The sequence below is a fragment of the Chamaea fasciata genome, unplaced genomic scaffold (assembly GCF_029207755.1).
Source record: "Chamaea fasciata isolate MVZ Bird 193981 ecotype frontalis unplaced genomic scaffold, bChaFas1.0.hap1 SCAF_2, whole genome shotgun sequence".
NCBI classification, from domain to species: domain Eukaryota; kingdom Metazoa; phylum Chordata; class Aves; order Passeriformes; family Sylviidae; genus Chamaea; species Chamaea fasciata.
Window position 1 is genome coordinate 53,951,411 of NW_027094087.1, and position 16,309 is coordinate 53,967,719.

Consider the following 16,309-nt stretch of genomic DNA (forward strand, 5'->3'; position numbering starts at 1 on the left):
AAAATCTTTGTGAATTGCTAATGTTAAATGGAAATCATCTTTTCACAAAAATCTGTAGTGGAATGGAGGCAAAACTAGATCCTGCTGCTGATCCAGGATTTGCTTATACCCTGCTTGAATTGTTAAATGTAGTTGAGTAGGAGAGAGGGAGCCAAGGCCAAGTCACGTCCATCTTTGAGAGGAATGTAAAATACTGATGTTCTCAGTAATGTGTTTACTAGTAGCAGACTTGTCAAAGCAGTATTTTGCAATTAGGCCATTTCTAAAGCAAGCCCATAGTATTCCTTTAACAATGAATGTGGAATATTTGTAGTCCAAATACTTCCTAACTGGATAAAGTGGAATTTCCCATTGGAATTGGTAGTAAGGGGCTGCAGATGGTGTTACAGACAGGATGGGAGACATGGGAAGTGTGTGACCAGTAATATGGAAGACTGTGACCAGGACAGCGTATGTGGTGTATATAGGTGTCAGGCATGGCCCTTTCCAATGATGGGTCTGGAAACATTCTCTTTTATTTCACATAGTGAATAAACAGCATTAAGGGTTGACTCATTGGTGGTAAGTATCTTGAAACTAACTAGGCATATGGAGATTGCTTTAGTTAAGGTATGAGAGTGCTATGGGATCTTTTAATTACATGTATGTTTTAAACATTCTTCAGGCTGTTTTGCCTAAATCAAAGCATGTTGCAACCAAACAATGCTAGTTCATTTGGTATTTAGTTGATAATTTAAAGTCTGAAAGCTGATGTATTGGAATCTACTTAAAGCCTTATAGACAACCTCCTTACCCATACTGTGTTGCAATGTTAATAATCAAAAGGTGCGTAGAAATGGAGACTTGCTAAAAGTAGTTTGTAAAGCCAGAAGCAAAATTCCTAACAATGGAATCACAACATGAAAAATGTGTGAGCAGCTTCTTGCAGATGAGAGCTTCAGAGGAGCAGGAATTTTAATGACAGTAGTTTATATTAGATGAATTGCTGTCTTTTGATGCAGTTGTTACCAGTGCAGACTTTTGTAACTGTTTTTGAAATATCATGAAAGTAAACATCTTTTCATAAAAGTAATGTAACCACTACTAGTTGTGAAATTCAGAAATTAGCTGGTCTCATGTTCCACAGCAACCTCAAGTGTTGGACTCAGGGCACTTTGTGGCAAATGTGCTTGAAGACAGCTCTGGTGAAAGTTAAGGGTCAAACTTACTTCCTAAATATTAAGTATTAAATTACTTCCTAAAATATTAAGTGTATTTTTTCAAATGTATTGTCTACTCCACCAATTCTATTTACTGTATTAATCCACTTTCCACTGTGATGCTTTGGTGAAATAGTTGACCTTCATGGAAAAACACAGTAGAATTTTAAGTAGTGACAGTATAGATACTGTTGGGGGATGTAGTCAGATTTAGTTAAACCAATTCTTATGCTAGATTCCACTGTTGGAACAGCTGTGAAGAAAAGTATAAAAAATGGAAGCTCTGGAGGAGCTGGGAATAAAGCTGTGTTTCAAACTACTAATGGGTCTAATGCAGTTAATGTGGCAGAAGGCCTGTATGTAAACACCTTGAAAAAAAAACTCCCTGCAGCTAGGAGGAAAACTCTGATTTCATGGAAATGGAACTGCTAAACTTCAAATAACTAGCTGGCTTCTTACCATGTGCAGATGGAAGTGTCACCCTGGCTTTAATGGAGGCTTAATTGAAGCTAAGACTACCCTATTGAAAAATAAATACTGAAATTCAGATGTCAGGCTGATACAAACAAAGGAGAAAGTTAATGTAGGATGTGCGTGAAGCAGCAGCTCACCTTTGAGCTGTGTGAGGGCTGCAGGGATAAGGTGGTGAATTGCTGCTATTTTTTAGTGAGGGAACCTGTGCCTCAGTCTACCAAGGCTTGCTTCTAAATCCTGATTTCAGTTTGCCTGGTGAACTTCTTTGCCTAACAGAGGCTATCATTTGCAGGTGGTGTTTTCCAACTGCTGTACCCCAGCTGAGGGAAGCTGCAGCTTAAGAAAATGTCTGTACTGGCCAGTGTTCTGAGAAAGATGTGTTCCATGGTTTTCATCTTGTGAGGGCAGATAGGGAAGATGTAAATGGTGTAGCTTGACCTCCTTAGTGAACAGAGGCTGGGGCCGAAGAGCAGGAGACACCAACTGTTCTCCCCAGCAAGTTGCTGGCAGTTAAAGTACCAAACACCCGAGAAAGGAAGAGTTCATCACTGGATTTAATTTGAAGCCTGGCTGTTCCAGCCTGTCTAGGTAGACATTTGGCGGCCTTGGAGCATACTGACTGCAAAACTTCAAATGAATTGTAAATATCACTGAAATTCAGTTACTGCTGTTCTGCATAACAGGGCCTGACTTCAAGGTCAGGTGAAGTAGTGAGGGATACCTCAGAAAGGTGTTAGATAGAGATAAGTAGAAATGATGCCTCACAAATATACTCTCCTGTTCAACAGTGATTTGGGGTTTAGAGTATTGTTAGAGGTTGACATAAATGAGGCAAAACCCACTCAAAACTGGCAGTAGCTACACCTTGGAGTTTCTATTCTGCAGGTGAGCTTTAGCACATTAGGCACATTTATTTTCATTTTAGGTGAATAGCTGAAACACCCTGAAAACCAAATTACACTTTTAAAGGACAGTTGGGATCAATAGTTTTGTGAGATTAGTATGTCATAATGAAGCAATTCTTAAAATGCAGTGAAAGATTTTTCTTCAAACGTGTTAAAGTGCCAGAACCTAGTGAAGGGCCCATGCACATAGTTCTGTTGCTTGGTTTGTGACTTTTTCCCCCTCTTCATTTACAACTGAGCAACCAACTTTCATGAACAGGAAATCCTGAGGCAGTTGTGTTTTTTACCATATGGAACAGGGAACAAAGAAGTAAAGTTGCTCAGTTGTGGTGGCTGATATGAGGCCAGTAAAATTTTTACTCACAAGAATAAAATCTGAAGGACAGAACTTACTGAGAATTGATTTTTGATGAAGGGTTTTTTGGTTTAATTGTTTTTACCTGACTCCAAATTTCATTTGTTAAAATAGAAGAAACTTTACAGCTGTCTAAGAGACAGAGCAAGTGTGCCAGCAATAGATATACAGCAAGGGGGATAGTATTTCCCTGACAAAGAGTTGTGGTCTTACCTGTCTGCAGGGCAGGTTATTTCAGGATGGTGTCTTGAAATAGGCAGTAATTAGCTCCCTGGCTCCAGGAAGGCAGAAATTCAGAGTGCAGGAAGAGAGCCTGAGGCACTGTGTGCTGAACTTTCCAACATTTCTGATAATTCAGTTTCCTTAAGGGAAATTCACAGTGTTGAATTTTTTTTGTTGTTGTTGTTTGTTTTGGGAATTTGTTATTGTTGTTGTTGTTAAGGTCTTTTTCCCCCCTTACCCTCACTTTCTTCTGGACTTGTGCTCTGGACTTAAATGATCTTGTTTGGGCTCCATCTGCACCCAAGTTCAAAAACACTGAGGGGCCTTGTCTGTGTTCCTGTTTGCCTGCAGTTTCTCTCCTGCTGTAGCTTCTGCTGCTGCTGATAGAAATCTTCACTAGTCTGTCCTTTTCTTTGCAATGATGGCCAGTTTCTGCAACATTCAAGGGAAATGAGAAGGGATCTGAGTGGGTACAGCCTCATTAAAAGACTTACCTGCAAATAACGTGAAACTACTGTTTGTATTTGTGCTGTTGTTTTTATACTTCATCCAGATTCTGAGAGTGAGAACATGCCAGTAGTTTCATAACTCTGTGTGTTTGTGTGCATATATGTGCATGTGTATGTACAAACATGCTGAGATTAATACATAGGAGTTTGTGAACAGTGTATCCGTTTGCATGCTGTAGCGCTCTGCTCCTAATAACTTTGTTACCCAATTAAATGCTGCTTGCAGCAGGCCTGGGTTGGCAGAGCTGTTGGTAGCTTTCAGTGTGCTCAGCACTTGGGAAGTTCAGGCTGTAGCAAGAATGGAGTTCACTGGAAAATAACATCATTCATGAAAGACAAAGCCAGATTTGGGGGTCCTCAGTTCCATGAGTTAGTAGTAAGAGTGCTCACCTCTTTTTTTTCTACACTTTTGACCTTTCCTGAACTAGGCAACATCAAGTCTTTTCTATAAAACGAGTCATACCAGGTGTGGGTTGTGACCTGATTGCTTGGCTTGGATGGATCTACCCAGTGTGGCTGGGCAGGTGGGCAGTATTCATGGTCCTTGCAAAGTTGGCTGATGATGGAAGGCCTAAAGCTGCTTCCTGCCTGGCAAACTCCAGCAGCGATTTTCAGTATTTACTAGCTGCTTTTCCCTTTTCTCTGAACTAATCATGTAACTTGTTCAGGAAAATAGCACATGTGCTTCTGATGTTTTCCTTATATTCCCTTTAATTTACCATGAATCTAAAGGTAAGCGAGCTGCAGGGTTGTCTTTGCAATAGAAGCAAGACAAATAAAAAAATTGAAAGGAGCTATATCTATTGGAATATGCAACTGTGGGATACTGAGTGGTGCCCTCATTCCTGTCAGAAAACTGATGTACCCTTTGCCCTCCTTGTCTCCCTGGCATGACTTCAACCTATCATTGTCATGACAGGTCTGTTGCAGTTTGGAGCAGCCCCATGAGCAGTGTCTGTAGATCACACATGATTACCTCTGACACCTGCCACTTCCTTTCCTCCAAGAGAATTGCAACCATGACCTCTAATCAGACTGGGTCCTTGAAATAAAATCACTTGGAGCAAATCCATTTCAAAGAAAATGGATTAAAAGCAGCTCCTGTTCTTGGTGCTCTTGTAAGGAAACTAATGCCAGTACAGCACAGCTCTCTGACAGACACAGTGACAGCTTGATACTATTCTACTTTAAAAAAGATAACCAGGAAAAACCTCTCTACCCCCAACCCCTCCCATATTACAGTTTTCTGGTGTTAGTTCCTTGCATTTGTAGAAGCTCCACTGCATGTTCTGTGTGTTTAAAGCACACTACTCTCCTCCTTTGCTTGTTCTTTTTCTTTGACTTCCCTGCTGCTTTCTGGCAGCTTTCCTCTATGCGTCCTCTGTGTTGCTTTGTCAATTGATTGTTTCCCCCCCACATCTCTCTGTCAAGATTCTGTCTTCCAAGCTGACTGTTGTTCCATGACTGGGCATCAGTCTGCTTGTGGGAGGTGATGAGAGACTGCCTTTGCAGCACTTATTAAACTGTCTCTATGCTGACTCATGAAATCTTTTGCTTTTCTTCACCCTACCCTTTCTCCCCTCCCACTGGGGAGGGGGCCTGAGCGGCTGTGTGGATGCTGTGTCACTGTGGAAAGATCCTGCTTGAAATGTGTTGCTCTACCAATCCAAAAGACTGTTTATTCAAAGCTCACTTGGAATAGATATGTTGCGAAGACCCATTTAAGTTAAAAAAGGCTTCCTTCTAAATATGTACAGCTGTGTCTTAAAGTGAAGGTTCCTAGTTTGGCTTTTGGTGGTTTTTTTGTTTGGTTTTGTTTTTTAAAGTTGTTAGGTTACACAGCAGTTGTTGGTGTGATCCTCAGGTCAAAAGAAAGATGCCTGTTTTCCACCTAGCTTTTTGTAAGTGGTTAAGCTGCTAGACGCTAGTGCTGTCTATTTGTTTTGAAGTCACAGGCTGTGTTTCACAGGAAAATGATTACTACTCCCCTGACCTAAGACTTGGCACAGAGTGGGCCATTGAGATCTGAATTGCTTATTTTTGTAGCAATTGACCCACACTTGAACATGACCCATCCATCTCAGTGTGTGCTTGAGTTTTGTGCTAGATGGTGTGGTGTCAGGAGTGTTTCCTCTCTTCTTTTTTGTATGCTTGACCTCACCATCACTTATTCATTTCTTTCATATCTTTGTGATTAAGTTGCTTGGGTGTCCTAGTTGGAATCAGGGCTCTGTATTACTTAACCATAGCACACAGATGGGAATACATAGTTCCTGCTCATTTATTTCCAATTCAACTAGAATAAAGGGGGAGCAAAAGGTTCATTTGCCATGGAGTGATAAACGACAATAATAGGAGCACGGTGCCTTTTTCCCAGCCCCTTTCGTTTAGCTGTTCCTGCTCTCTTCAGATTTCATTGGAGATGACTTTTCTTCAATTTTTAACATTCATCTTCACAAGTCAAGGCATCTCCCAGCCACCCTCTGTTTATCAGCCACTTCCTTGTTCTTTCTTAAAAGTAAAGCTAAATCCAGGTCACTTACCTTTCTGAAGTGCTGTCTCACCCAAAATCCCACCTGGCCTCCCTTGCTGGTGGGTAACTGCTTGAAGTAGTTGTGATCTGTATTCTCTTTACAGAAGACATCCTGCTGAAGAGGGAGCAAGGTCATGCCCTGGTTTGTCCTGACTCTAACTTCAGCTGCATTTGTGAAGAGAGGGTGTTCACATTAAATGTACTGATGGCATAAAGCTGGGGGTGCCACATGTGCATTTGAAGGTGAGAGCATAATTCAAAATTAATTTAAAGGGCGAAATATGAGAAACAAAATTAGGTGTTTCAGCTGAACAGTGTAACAAACACTAGGGAACCAGTGGCCAGATGGCAGTTGCAGAAAAGGAGGAGAGCTGGACAGCTGAGGCGTATTATTGTGGAAAAGGAATGCATTTTAAAGGGATGAGTCGAGAAGTATTCCTCTACTGAGTAGAGTTATGCTCAGTATAACTCTACTCAGTTATCTTCATTGAGGTAACATAGGCAATTTCCAACTTACCTGGAAAGATGTAGCTCAGTGGGAGAGAGTGAAGAGGAGGCCAACATGAGTGATCTAAGGTCTGGCAAACGTGACCTGGGAGGAGAGGGAGAACACTGGAATTGTTTAGGATAGAGAAGAAGTGTCTGAGAGCAAAGTTTATGAAGGCTGTTGGAAAGAGGGTTAAGGAATAATCTGTCCTCCATATTTGTGGTAGATGGCATGAGGAGCACTGGGCTTAAAGTGTAACCTCTCAGGTTGTGAGTAGATACTGGGAAGAGCTTTTCCTGGTAAGGACAGCTTGACTGAGACGCTGCTGGGTCTTTCATGCAGAGACCTATAGTAACAAGTAGAGGGGAGGTGGATTAGACCATGCCAAATTTTCTTTAACCCTGTTTTTCTGTGTTTAACTACAGTGAGGAACTGTTTCCTTGCTGGTGCTGATAAGACAACCATCCCTTACCTCCTTTTTTATGGGATGTGTAGAATGTTCTTAGCAGTGGGGGTGGATTTGTCTCCATCCTTCAGATGAGCCTGTAGCTCAGGGCTGAGAGGTTCTGAGCAACCTCCTCATGAAACTGTATTTATTTTATCCTGTACTATCTTCATTTTCCAGAGTGGGCTGAAGACAGCTTGACCCCCATATTTATGTCTGTGCTTATTATTAAAAGTCAGGGATAGTTCTGCACTGACCCTTCTTAGGGCTGCTTTCCTCCAGAGCAGATGCATCTTGGAGAAACCTGGTCAGAGCAGTCCAAAACAGAAAGCCAGCGGTCTGAAAAGTAATCAAGGAGGGTGGGCAATGAGAGGTCCTCAACTTGATTTGGTTTAACAGAGCAGATATACATTAGATTTTGCTTCTCCCCTGACACACATCCCTCTTTCTTCAAAAATGATTCTGCTTCCTTGTTTCTAGCAGGCAGAAAAGCTCATTTTCTCCCTCAAATTTTCAGCATCTTTGACAGCAGAAATTAAATTAAAATTAAAAAATTTAAATTCCTTCAAGTCCACTGAGACTACGGCTCTTAAAAATCCAGTCTACACTCCCTCATCAAAGAGGATTAAAAGGGAGAGAGAACCACTGTGATGTAAAAAGAAAATAATGCAGAAAAAATTGAGGTGAGCGGGCTGGAACTACAGCTGGATGACCCTTGGGTTTAACTGCTTCATATTCAGGTTGTACTATCCAAATGTTTTACTGTAGTTTTTTTCCTGCTTTCCCAGCTCACCTTGTCCTTCAGTGTGGGAATGTGTGACTGTGTCTGAGGGCAGCTGGCTCTCCCTGAGGGCTCTGCCTCTGCCCCAGTTCTCTCTGTCCACGTAGCCCTCTGCACAGAGCAGCTGCCAGGCTCAGGTTTCCCTTGTTCCAGTAGCATGCCTGGAAGCAGGGCTGTGGGTGCACAAGGAGTTGGGAGGGAATACAGTCTGGAGAGTTGATCCCAACTGACCACAGGGGTGTCCCATCATACGCAGCACATAAAGCTGGGGAAAGAAGATGGGAAGAGGGGACATTTGGAATCATGGTGTTTATTTTCCAACGTCACCATTACACATGATGGAGCCCTGCTTTCCTAGGGGTGGGTGAACACCTGCCAGCCCTTGGGAAGTAGTGAATGGATTCCTTGTTTTGCTTTGCTTGCATGCATGGCTCTTGCTTTCGCTATTAAATTGCCTTGATCTCAACCCATGAGTTTTCTCACTTTTCCAGTTCTCTCCCCCATCCTGACATGGGGGGAGTGAGTGAGCAGCTGTGTGGTGCTTTGTTGCCAGCTGGCATGAAAACATGAGAGCTGTGAAGAGAGAGACTGACCCCAAGACAGGAGTTGAGATGATATGTTGCTGAGTGACTCAAAACACAATGCTGCTCAAATGAATTTTTAATAGGTTTGCAAATATAACTGTTCAAACTGACTAAGGCCAGAACAAAATTTTGACACTTGCCTCATCTGTGTTTTTTGTCTTGTTCAAACAACTGAAATCCTGACTGAATTCAAGACTGTGCTTCTGATCACATTCCACAGTCAGGTTTTTGTCAGCAACTGCCTTTTCTTGACATTATACCAAGTCTGATCCATGGAGATGTTCACATGTGCATGGTGAGCAAATGGAGTAAATTTGGGAGTGATAATGAAAATAAACCAAAAACTCCAAGTTCACACAGCAGCAAGGCAGCAATTGAAAAAGCAGAGACATACCTCGTCTCCTTATGTAGAGTATCTGAACAGCACAAAGCTGTGCCTGCTTCTACAATCCTTAATCTCTGTGGCCCTATACACATCAGTCAAGGAAAAAAGCATAGGACCTCTTTGGCTCTGAGTTGAGCTGACTGCCTGTGCCCATACTTTTATATTTCTTATGCACCAAAGTCTGCTGCTGACACAAAACTGGGAGGAGCAGTGATAACTGAGGTGGCTGTGCTGCCATCCAGGAGGATCTCTGTGGGCTGGAGAAATGGTCTGAAAGGAACCTCTGGAAGTTCAGTGATATGAAATGCAAAGTCCTGCACCTGTGGAGGAACAGGCCCAATCTCCAGCACACCCTGGGGGATGAATTACTGGAAATCAGCTCTGTAGAAAAGGCTTTGGGCCTCCTGTTGGATGACAAACTGGCCATGAACAAGCACTTTGCCCTTGCAACAAAGACTAACAGCCTCCAGGGCTGCAACAGGTAGGGTGTCACCAGAAGGTTCAGGGAGCTGATCCTTCCCCTCTCTTCTGCACTGCTGAGGCAGATCTGGAGTGCTGGCTCTCCAGTACAGGAGATACATGGACATACTGGAGCCAGGCCAGTGCAGGGCCACAGAGATGATAGAGAGACTGGAGCATCTCTGATTTAAGAAGAGGTTTGGAGAGCTGGCACATCATCTTGGAGAAGAGAAGGCTCAAGGGATCTTATCCATATGGATGAATGCCAGATTGGAGGAATAAAGACAGAGTCAGGCTGGTCTAATTAGTGCTTAGGTAAAGAACAAGAGACAATAGATACAAATTCTATTTAAAACACAGCAAATTCTGTTTAAACAGAAGACTTTTTTTGCTGTGAGAGTGGTCAAACACTGTCACAGATTGCCCAGAGAGGTTCAGTCTTGGAGGTATTTAATACCTGCCAGGATATATGCTGAGCAACCTCTGAAGTTGTTGGCTGAAAGGAATCTTTGTGTAAAAGAGTTACTGGCACCCTAGTAAATTCATCTTGAAATCAATTTTCCAATGAGAAAAATGGCTTTTAAAAAATTACTATTTTTTGTTAGTATTTGTTATTTGTTATATCTATTTTCCCAGTATTTCTTACTGAACCAAGAATGTTTAGCCTAAAGTGTGGGATTTACACACCACTTATGTCTGTAATGTCACTTTCACAAAATGAAAGCTTGCAAAATGAGATGCAGAAAAATTACTTGCAGTGAAAAAATACCCTAGTGGTGTTTTGTTTGTTTGTTTTTGTTTTTGTTTTTTTTTGCCTACTTTGGGGCCAACCCACCTTATTCAAAATTCCAGGTTTTTGGATGAGCATTTTCCCAATTTTTATTGCATGTAAACAGGAGAGAAAGAAAGGCTGCAGCTTGGATGGTAATTGCTCTCCTGGGCTATGTTTTTGATTCATATTCTGTCTGATGCAGTATAAGAAGCAGTTTGAATTGCAGAACAGAGAGAAGGATTCCAAAGGAAAGTGTCAGCTCTAGTTTTCCATCAGATGAGGGACTGAATTGAGCACTTGAGGGAGCTATTCACCTTCCTGTGGAAGTGGTGAGGAGAAGGAATACCGACCAGCTTCATGAAAGAGGAACTAAATGAAAATTATAAATTTTAAAAGAAGTAGCAGTCATTTATTATAGGGAAAGCCACTGCTATTATAGCCCTAAAAAAAGAATGGCTTAAAATACATGAAGCAAAGCACTGCTATGGGTAGATCTCCTCTGGAAGGAACCTGCTTACACTGAATTTAGTATTAAAGTGACCCTTAATGACAAGGATCAATTAAAGTTACTGAGTTAAAGCATATTCCTTACAGATTTTCAAAGTTTGCTTTCAAGTTGTGAGGGCTGTTTGCACAGAGCAGCTATATGCATATAGCTCTGTACCTGCAAGGTGCCATACTGGGATGAGCAAGAGACAAAAAGATAATTTCAGCAGCAGGAGGCCAGTGCCTGGTTTTGTTGATAATCAGCACGTAAATTTGGGCTTGATCAAGGGGAGCAGAAACCTCATTTTGGGGTTTTACAGAAGGCCCCTGTTCTCAATCTGTGCTTAAGAGGAGCCTGCCTCTATTGATATGAGAGACTGTCAGCATTAGACTTAGTGTTTCTCTTTGATTTCAGCAGCCACCAGTGCCTGGCAGCTTATTTGCTAAGTATCTTTAACAAGGAGGCCCTCTGCTCTTCTATAGTTTTACCGTGAACTCCACCCATTTACTGGAGACATCTCTGGTACTTACTGGGAATAGGAAACACCAAATACCTGGAGCAGGGGTAACCCTGCAGGTCATCTGGCCAGGTGGAGATGTAATGTGGTGCCTTTGTATGTCTGGGAGAGACCTCAGGAGCTTTGCATGAACACTTTCAAAATGTCAGTCCCTCTGCTAGTGGAAAATGAAATTCCCTAAAAGTGAAGTCAGGTTATGGTTAAAGCAAATAAAAGTAGTTAGTTAATGGATCTAACCTAGAAAAGTCTATCATATGGGTTTATAAAAATACATTTAAAACAGGAGAAAACTAATTTTTGCTGATTTATTCCAAAACCATGTCTCCTTTTTGCTCTGTACTTGGCCACACTTGCTTGTCAAGCTCATGCTTCACATTCCAAGACAGATTACATAGGCTAGTATTAAAACTCCTTCTCAAGGTCTTTGTGGGATCCCCTTTAGATTTTAATTTTCCCCAGACCCCTCTTTCACCCCCACTCCTGAAGGATCTCTAAGCATGGGGAAAGTCATGCCTCGTCCATATGGGAAATGCTCACACTGCTGCGGCAGATCTCTTAAGTTCTTGATGAGATCACAAACAAATCATTAATCCACTGAGAGCTGAAAGTTTCTTCTGTTCCTGAGAAAGCGAAGTAGAAATAGCAAAATTCAACTTTTTTAAGCTCTTCACCTAGTATTTCCTATTACTGCACAAGCTATAAGCTATATGTGATACAAGGAATTCGTATGAGAGGTTTTTCACTATTTTCTGGCTGAGAGCAGGCATGTTGATTATCCCCTCGCTCATGGAAGTAGCAACCAGGCCATGTCTGTCTCAGAGGGATATGTGCCATGACAGAGAGGGACAGGGAGATGACTATGGTGGCTTTTCTCCTTCACAGTAAAACTCCAGTTCTGCAAGCATCTGGAAGAGAGAGACCCATCAACTGACTGAAGATGGGGACCAGGCATTTTTGATGTGATGTGGAAGGATGAAGGCTGGAAATCAAAACCTAGCAAGACAGATGTACATGAGAATGCTGGAATTGTGCTCCACTGGCTTGGAAAACCAGGGCAAAAGGGTTGATTCTTCAAAAAGCCAAATGTACTGTTTTCTAGGCGAAAGTAATTTCTTGGCTGTCAGTGACAGCTCCTTTTTAGGAGGAACCTGTTTTGTAACTGTGAATGCAAAGAGCTGCTTGGCAGGCAGCCAGCAGCACAGCTACTTAATTTACCAATGAAAACTTTGAAGAAATAGGAGAAGTTTGCTAGAAAGCAGGCCTGCAATACAGCAGGCTGTGTTTCTCCTTGCAACAGAAAATCCGAGAAAGATTTGCAGGATCACATAAATATATTTTGTGTACTCAGATTTACTGAACCATATAAAATTTAGTGGCTAGAATAGAGTACACAGAGTAATTCTGCATTTACCTCAGTCCCTGAGGGTCCTCTTCTGAATGCCAGCTCTTGGACCACCTTGGGCGTCCTTGGATTTAAGGCAGTCAGCCTCTTGCTCTTTATGTGAGGGTAGACCTGCTCTAGCCTGACACAGCTGGAGCCCTACCAAACAAACATGTAGATAAAAAGTAATTTTCTGATTGTTCCTTCCTGGGATGCATCTCAGTGCCTAGAGAACAAGTGAAAAAATCTTCCCCACAGCAGACCTTTAGTGCCTGCATGTACATACCCAAAGACACCAGTGTGAGCTGCAGGAGGACAATTTCAGCCCTGTGAGTAAATCCTCTGGGGAATAAAACCTGTCAGATCACAGCATTGCCAAGAACTCAGTGCTGCTTCAGCAGGACACTCACATCCAAACAACTGGAAGAGAGAATTTTATTAATGATATCAATGATAGTCCCCACTGCTAGAGCATGCTTCCTTTTGGAGATTCTCCTCATAAAGAAGGCTCACCATGCTGCCTGCTGACACCTGTCATCTTTATGGGGTTCATGATGAGTTGGCCACTGAACTGGGGTCAGAAATTAAAATTTTCCTTGGAACATGAATTGTCATATGACTCCAAAAACATGCATCTCAATTGGCAACCCTCCTTAAGCCTAGGCTCATGAGGCACTCCATATCCTCCTAGTCTATCTCAGCTTGCTGCAGCTGGCATAAGAAATAAATTCTGTGGTGTGCATCTCCCTGCCTTCCCAATATTAGCCTTGTATTTTGTTTAATTACTGGTGATTTTGGAAGATCCAGGCACCAAAGTTTTTGCTCCACTTTCCTGCATATTTGCCCATGCCTTACACCCCAGCAACTCCAGCTGTCCTCTTTTCACTCTCATCAATACTCAGTGTTTTCTCCAAAACTTCTGTGAAGCCCTTTGGCATTTCCAGCTTGAGATTCTGCAGCAGAAGGAAAATTAAAATTTAGGGCAGCATTAAGTTAATTAAACTTACCATCAAATTAATAACACAAGAAATACTGTGCAGACTACATTATTCATTGTCATATTTTATTCAGTAAAAACTCAATTTTTAATGCTTTTAGTATTACTGGAGGATTTCTACTCTGCTCTGCTAGAGTTACATGGCACACAGGGTTTCTCAGGTTCTGGATATAAAGTCAATGTAATTTTCACTCAAGCCTTAAAAGATCCCAAATCAGTAAAAGAAATGAGAAGTCTCACATCTCTGGTTTCTTGAAAGGAAATAGTCAAACATGGAAGATTAAATTCCTGTATATTTAAATGAATTAATTTTAATTCATTACCTTTCCTCTTGTTTTCTTGCTCCTCCACCAGTTTTGTCCATCAGCAAAGTTCCAGTTCACCTCTTAAAGGTTTTTCTAAAGGTTTTGGTGCTGAAGCCTCGTTGTTTCACCGTGACACATCCCACCATTATCTGTACAGCTCTGCTGCTGACCACACTGCAGGAGGTCATTATTTATGAATAATGCAGTGAAGCACTACATGAGATATGAGGTTGGGACTGAGAGGCTGTGTGCTCCTTCAGTTTGGTTTTTTTTTTCATTTAAGTGCAGCCGAGCAAGAGCTAAATAACATGGTTCAAAGAGTTCTTTCATTCCAAGGGGACTGTGGATCACAGTCTGAAAGAACTAGTGCAAAATGAAATTATGGGCACAATAACCTAATGCATGCTTTGAAAAGAGGCAGTGGGAATGTAACTTCCCTTGGAGAAAGGAAGGAAATTAATGAAAACTGAAACCATGGCGCAGAGACAACATTATTAAGAAGGAAGACATGAGGAAGCATCATCAGGAAATGTGCAGCTATTGCTGTGACACAGCACAAGGGAAAAAGGGAGTTCATATAAGCCAATTAGAAATTCTCTTGCTTAATTTCGGTGTTTATTGGAGGTTATTCTTGAGACGAAGTTTATTGTTGATACAAAGATTATTGTTGATTCTTCCCTCTTCTACCTGCTTTGGCCACCTGCCCTTTTTTTATTTGGCGAAGTCTTAGTGTTTACAATATTATTTTCCTGATAGCTAGAAATAATGTTCAAAATTTTCATTTTTCAAAAAAATGCAGCAAGAACCTACTCACCCAGAAGAGCTCAGGTTATTCTTCTAGACCAGCTTCTTTATTTCCTTTAAAGCAGTTTTTTTATATTTCTCAGCCACTTCATGAATTTTTATATTCTATTCTGGGGTCTCTCTAGCATGAATGTTGGTAGACCTTGCCAACATGCTTCAAGCCAGAAGACTTTAGAGCATCTTTAGCATCAAAAATAAAAAAAATCTCTTCCTGTGGCTCTCTGCAGAATGGTGTGAAAAGCAGACTTTCATGGTGTGATATTCAAGTGCTGCAGTGCCCAGAACAGAACTGATGTCTCCAGGAGGGGAATTCACGAGTCTGAGTGGCAGTGAAGGAGGGAGAGCTGGGTGCCTCAAAGTGGGATTAGCATCCTTCATCAGTCTGAGTGGGGAAATGAGATAGAACTGAATCTATTCCTGAAATAACTCTCTACCTGCTACTGCGGTATTTTTACTGGCTATTTGATGTGCATAAACTATGACCTTCTCTTCTGCTCTTTAGAAGAGAGGGTGTGAGAAAAGATTATATTACTAAAGAATATTTGAGTTCCTGGTCAGGAAACAAGAGACATGTTTTGTGCATCCTCTTCCATCTGTGAAGACCTGAACCTCTATTGCCCCTTTCTAATTTTTGCTAAAACTTTCAGACAACAATAATTGAAAAAAGCGTCCACTCACAGCTCTCCATTTACTCCATCGAAAAGCTGACTCCAAAGGCTGCACTTTGATACTGTTGCAACTATGAAGAGGTTTCAAGAGATGGAAACTTGTGACAGCAGGAGACAGAAGCTGCCTTCAGGAGATCTACTGTGTTATCCAAGAGCAGACCTTCTTCAACATCTACATCCATTTGGATATTTAACCCAAAACCTGACAGTTCTCAGTTCTAAGGGGGTAGAACAGGATGACTAAGCCACAAAATATGATACAGGGTGCACTGCTGGAATGAGGGCTTGGCTCAGGAGCTGCTGTGGGCCTGAGCAGGAGCTGTTGCCTTGACTGACTCTAAGCTGGATACAGCCACAGAAGGAAGGTGCTGCTGACAGCTGCTTGGAAGCATTGATTCTGACACAGGTGCCTGGTGGGGTCAGGAAGAAGGCCACATTTGCATCTCCTGTGGCCTTGGCTAGTTGCTCAAGGCTCCCATGAACATCCTGTGGCAGAAATATTTGACTGAAAAGCAGCAACCTGGCTGTGGGCAATACAGGAAATAAGTGCTACATCATGCAGCTATACCCTTGTCTGATTTTCACAGGCAGCAAATTTAACATTGGAAGGTGAGTGTAATCAATGACTCACTTCTCTAGTGAAGATGGCTAATCAGCATCCTCTGCTTGACCATCAAAGTTTGCATGAATGTTGCAGCAGCCCTCTTGTTAGAGGGTAGAAATGAGCCAAGGCACAGACTTCTTGTTTATCACAGCATGAGAAGGGTCCTGGTTTATTCCTCTTATAGCTTAGCCATCTTGACTGCAACTATTCACTGACTCTGGCTGCAGTGAGCTCCTACTATAGGTTTCCCCTGCAGTCTCTGACTGCCGGTTATTTCCTGCTAAACTATGACTGTATTGGTTTGCAGACTCTGACTGCAGGCTTTTATCCAGCTAGACTATGGCTGCAGGTTCCAACAACAGGCTCTGACTGCAGATCCAGACTGACTTCACAGCAGTAATTCTTCCTTTCTCCTTCTCAGATCCATCCTCTTAAT